Genomic DNA, 6320 nt, shown 5'->3' with positions numbered 1-6320 from the left:
GATGGGCTTCGTCAAGCTGCCTCCACATACTCTCTTGGTGACCATACTAAGGATTCATTTTAGCATTACAAGAATTCAGTTTCTTTTGATGGTCAACCACATGTCATTATTGGGCTCTGCAGAGCCAAATGTTAGGATAGCTGCAGGATGGTTTGCCTCTAAGTTTGTCAGATGTATTGCACATCAACCATACTGATGTATTCAGGGTTTTTGACTGCGTTTATCAACAAATGCTGGCTTGTTAAAAGAGAAATGTTTCTGACGGAAATTAGTATGGGAGAACTTCTCTCATTTCACCTTAACTTAAATCAAACGTATATCATGGAAAATAAACTGAGCAGCAAAACTACACCTCCTGTTCTGCCTTCTCCACTCATATGGGTTGATTAGTAAACTTACTGAAAGCTTATCTCCTCACGGAAGTGAATTTGGATTAAGGGTGTGTGTACGAATTCAAACTCTGCTGCTTGTCACTGATTGGCTTCCTGGATGATTGCTCTTATCTGCAAATAAAGAGTGGTCTATGGACAAAGCTGACTCAGGAAAAGACACTCTTTCCAGCTTCAGAAAGCGTTTTTCTGACTTACTTCCATCTACAAGGGTACGCTTATTCTGTGGTAACACAGTCACAGAGGGAGTAAGGGTGAGTCACAGGATGAGATGCTCATAAGAGGCAGGAAAGGAAGGTGGGCAGGGGCTGTGCTATTGGCCCTATACAACATCGAGCATGAAACCTCCTACTTTTCCATAACCACAAGAACTGATAACAGTGGAGATATGTATTTGCTGCCGCTAAGTTTCTGCATGCCTTCTGTGAATAATATGGGATCTCAGGCAGCAGAATTTGCCTTGAATGCTTGATGTTACATCATTTAAGCATTTTTAACAGAGGTAGAAGTGTTAACAATTTGGCTTCCTGGATAGATGCCAGCGTTCATGCTTCCATTTTGCTTACCCGTGTAGATTCAGCTTCTGTAGCCAAAGTGTTCGCGTCTGATTGTCCTGAACTGCAGATAATAGCCACATTCTCAGTCTGTGGACTCACGGGGCAGGGTATTCATATGACTTGTACTGCTACTATATCAACCACACACAAAATGCTACAGCTGAAACCATTTTTTTTCCCTCATTCTTCGAACTACTTAAACATAACTAAGAAATAGGCATTCAAATTTCTTGGCACCAAAAGATTTGTGTTCTGGTTTGGTTTTGCTGGAGAGGTATTTTCTCAACTTGTTTTTCAAAATGCAATTTGACTTTATCCTTTAGCATTGATTTAACATCAGTCTTTGTCCTTTCCTTACTTTCTGATCTTTAGATTTAGTGAAGAAAGCCAATAAATTTAATTTGCATCCTAACCATAAGATGATTAATACATAAAAACGTACTTCAAGAAGTACAGAGATTGATTATATTTTATGCAAGCCTAAAAAACAGTGCCAACATTGATCACTTCTACTGTCTACCTTGGCAAGTGATGATATAATCACAGATTCTAAAAGGAAAAACACAAGTTCTCAGCACTCTCAGGCAGTAGCACAGATTCTGTACACTTACCCCTATTGCTCTGAGATGTTTCAGCATTAAACCAGGTTGGATGGGGTCCTGGCTAGTCCGATCTAGTGGCTTGCAACTCTTCTCATGGCAGGGGAGTTGGAACAAAAAGATCTTTGAGGTCCCTTCCAATCCAAGCCATTCTATGGTTGTATGATAAAGGCAGTGATGGGCACTCTTAATTCACCATTGCTAAGAAATGTCATACCTGGTGGAAAGGATTTCACTTCCCAGTTTCTAACTCCTCCAAAGCATCCTTGTTTAAAACCTTGAACCTATTAAGTTTGTTGCAGAAACTTTTTACTTTCGAATTTAAAGAAAGACCAAGCTCCTTTGAACAGTTCACCTTACATTTTGGCATGACTCTTCCAGTGGAACCAAAAAACTGGAAGAGTTTTGCAAGTTTACTGCATCAAGAAGGCCAAAGGTTCTTTATCTACAAATTATTGAATATTTACTTAGACCACAGTTTTTTGTCCCCCTGAGTTAGATTTAAGACAGCTTTTGTTCACCTACATAAAGAAATAGATGAGTAATCCTCACATCTAGTTGAGACACCTAGCCTAAGTCATCAGGACCTGTAGTGTAACGGCATTAAGCAATATGCTATTTAGGGTCTTCTACCCAGGACCAACATCAGACAGCTTTTTTTGGTAAAAAAAAGCATAGACCTTCCTGTTTCACTAAAGATTGAGCAATGAAGCCTTACCACGTTTCTGCACACCCAAAGTGTCAACAGTAATGGCGGAATGAAAGCACTGAAAATATAACATTGTTCAATTACCAATCTGTCTGTACCACCAAGTTTTCTCTTGTTTTTATGAAAATCAAAGAAAAATCAAACCTAAGAGGAATGGAGCACTGACAAAGAAATGAGGAGCTCCCTTAGGAAGACAGTCTAATACTGCAGATTTTCTGCAGATTTATTTCAGAGGAAAGCATTTTAGAAGCTCTACAGTGGAATGAGCAGAGGCATACTTTTACAGTAGAAAAGGTATTGAATGTGCAATATTTGGTAGGAAAGTTAATCTTCCTATGTTTTTAAAGAATGATTTATGGGAAGAGCTTGGATGTTTTCAGTTAAGACTGCTGTACAGCACAGTTTTATTTCACATGAATGTTAGGATTCTTGGTGAAGAAAGGCGCTATTATTAATGCAGTACATGATTATCATTATTAATACATTAACAACAGTAATTACTGCAAAGGAAGTGAGCTATTTGTTCAAACAATATCACTTTATCATCAATTCCTATCTACGTACAATTTAAATGGGATTAAATCCAGCCCACAATAATGTCAAAAGTCCAACTGAATTTCATTTACAGTGCATTAAGCAGGAAAGGAAGATAATTTGGGAAGTGTGGGTTGTTTAGATTTTGCTTACTTTGGCTAGACTCATTCCTGTATAATACATTCCTGGCTCTCCCATTTTTTGCAGTTAAGATTTTCTTTTCCAGTGCTACAAGATTTTTGTGCTTCTTACAAAACAAGGCTACATACTGCTCCTGGCATGTGAGCCAAGGGGAAAACCCTCTCTGTTCCACCTCCTATGGCTTTCAAAGGCAGTGACTAGCATTTTCAACTTCCTGCAGGTGAAATAAAGAAAACAGACCAGCGTCGTCTTTGTGTGTTTCACAGGAGTAGTTCCCAGACCAATGCTTTTGGGCACTACATTGAACCCATTTGGCTCTAAGCTTCCCCAGGTACATTAGGATTTTACAGATAGTTTTCCCCTTTGTCCCTCAGTTACATGTCCTTGGCACAGGTCATCCCTCAGAAGCTCTCAAATAGTTCAAGTGCTGCTTTCTCATCACCACCCACAGAGGCACCATCTGCTCTGTGGGATCCCCAGCTCAATCCGTGCTCCAGTTTTATGGCAACCCGAGTTAGGTATCAACAAGACTTGTCAACACATTTCCTCTTTATAAAGCACAAAAAGCTACGAGGGCAGCGAGGAAGCTTTGGCAGCAAGACCTGCATGCATTGCCCATTCTCCCTCACCAGCTGGGAGCACACTGAGAAAAATTCATGCATTCCAACTGCTCATGGCCATATGATAGGAGGTTTGGTGTGGAGTGGGCCTGAAGCAGCAGCCACGCAGTGATCCACATTGTCCAAGGACCTCATTTCAAACCATGGATTAGTTGCAGATAGCCTCAGGCATAAATGAGATAAGCCACTGCCTGGAGTCCTGACTTTCAGGTAGTCCTGCAGGTCATCTCTATCTCTCACCAAATCACATTAGGCTATCACATTCACATCTGTGGGTCTTACGCAGCCTTGGATAAATCTGGCTAGTCCTACTGATGGGTCACTAAAGATTGCGCCTCTGCTGTAGCACGTACAGGATCTGTTACCTCTTAATCATGGACTTTCACCCCTCAATATACACTTTTTTTTTTTTTTTTAATCTGAGTTAAGTTTGTAGCAAGAAAAAAGCTTCTGCACTTTGTTTTACTTCCACTTTGCCCTCTCTATCCCTAGGCTCTCAGTATTATCTAAGACCTCATCCACCCATCTAAGTTTTTAGTTCTGTTATAGGAAAATTCTATTTCTCCAAACTCCAGCCACTTCAAGAAAAGTAAGTGAAAACCGACTACCATTAAATTTTGGTCATTTCTCAGTTAGGTTTTGGACCAGTCACCAACTGATAGCTCTTTACACCTGACCTCTTTGAAATCCAGATTAATATCTGCCACTCCTTTACTTCATAGTGCAAGAAGTAGGAGTCAGTAGGAGGTGGTAAAGGCAGTTCTAAGGCAAAAATAAAAGCAGCCCTACTACACTTACAGAGAAATTTATCAATTTTTTGGAGGGTCACATTGCAGGTGGAAACGACTACACTGTACACTTCACTCATAAGAGAGAAGCAGGAATACATTCATTGATATAATACAGTCATTTAGCATCAACTTAATGAGACTCAAGATGGATGGATAGACTTGATTATTTGCTGCAGAGTGAGTAGAGTTAAACACATACACGTAGAAGACCCTCCTGTTGAGTCATGAGAATCAGAGTGCACCCCATTTGTTTCTAACCTCCTTGAACCATGGAAGGAAGGAGACCAGATGTGGCTGGATCCACTTCTTGTCCCAGACTTAGACAATAGTTTATGTCTAAAGGATCAAATGTCCACCATCAATCTAAGATGTAATCTTAACAAAGCTAACAAGCTTAAAACAAACTGTGAGCCACTAACCAAGGATCTGCACTGACAAGGTATCTTGAAAACGTATAAGGGATCTCTGCACAGGCGCAGCCTCATAAAGCATCCCTACTTGAAGAGAGATCCTGTCATGCAGCCTATTGCCATGTAGGAGAGTTTGGGGGGCTTTGGGCTTCTCACTATTTACAGGGTAGGGTGACATGCTCATAGTCATACTTTCAGGCACATATGCTCTATTGGCCCTCAGCTATTGAACCAAGTGTCTGCTATCATTTCTTTCAGTTTGAGATAAGTTTGTGGTCATTAATTTGTATTAGTGAGAGTAAAGGAAGTTGTGGAAAGAAGGGAGAGAGCAGGGAGCACATTGTCACAGGTCACAATACACAATTTGGTGACTTCAGAACACAGTACCAGGAAGTTGGTTTCTTTTTTTGTTGATCCCATATCAGAAGTCTCAAGTGCTTGAAGGACATTATCTGACCTAATAATGATACTTAGTTTGTCAACGTATTGCCTATATAGATCCTAAAGCCTTTTTTTCCCCTGAAATACATAAAGGGGAGGATGGACACTTTACCTTTAAAAAGGCAAATTACGGTGCTCCTAACCCATCCCCTCTTGATTGAGTTATGTGCAAAGAGTCATGGAGGGCTGGCCTTAAGCAAATATCCTAGTGGGTTTATTACGTCAAAGTCATGTTCCCTCTATTGTGTCTAATGCTAAAGGTATTGAGGAAATTCCACCAGTAAAATCATTTTCCAGCCTTCTGCATTCATTGCCAAGAGCACCATCAGAACAGCTTATAGCCAGAGTTGCTATTGGCCTATAGCATTTCTTTCAAAGGAAAACATGAGCAAAAAGAGCAACGTTGCTGAAATATAATGTAAAATGAGAATTAAAAAGCTAAAAACATCATTTTCTGGTCCCCAGTTGAGCAAGACTTTCTGTAAAGTAAGTGGAACACATTCTAACATGAAACATATTAAAATATGCATCTTGAATAAAGATCCAGCTCTGGTTGGGACACATCCATCTTTGGTGTAAATTAACCAGTGTAAGGACATTAAAAACTAGTCTTAAGGTGAAAGGCCCCTCAGAAGTCAGTGCCCTTCACAACTCATTTCATGCATGGTTACCCTTACATGATGTGAGATCTCCCTGCAATTATGGTTTTCCAGCATCTATTCCTGTTGTTATTTGGGTCACTTCTATCTTTTAGGAGAATAAGGAGTCTGGAATGAGCTAGATAATTCTTCCTATCATCCGAGATTTCTCTCTAGGAAAATGAAGGAGAATATTCTCAACTTACAAAGTTCTGTGTGAGAACACAGAGAATAAGGGTTGCTTAAACTACACACCATATTCAGTTACTAAACAGCCTTATGTATGCTGTTCCTTATGCTTCAGGCCAGAACCCATTTTCTCTCTCAAACAAACCAGAAAGATTTCAGACATTTCTCAAATCAGATCCTCAAAGCAAAACCAACCAAGCTTGGAAGTTATTCAAATTCTGCATTCTGATTTTCCAGATGAGATCTTTTCCTGTTTCACTGAAAAAGCAAAGAAGGATAAGGATCTCCTGCACATTGCAGAG

This window comes from Tetrao urogallus, assembly GCF_951394365.1.
Source record: "Tetrao urogallus genome assembly, chromosome: 6".
Taxonomy (NCBI): Eukaryota; Metazoa; Chordata; class Aves; order Galliformes; family Phasianidae; genus Tetrao; species Tetrao urogallus.
Note: the sequence above shows the minus strand (reverse complement) of the source record.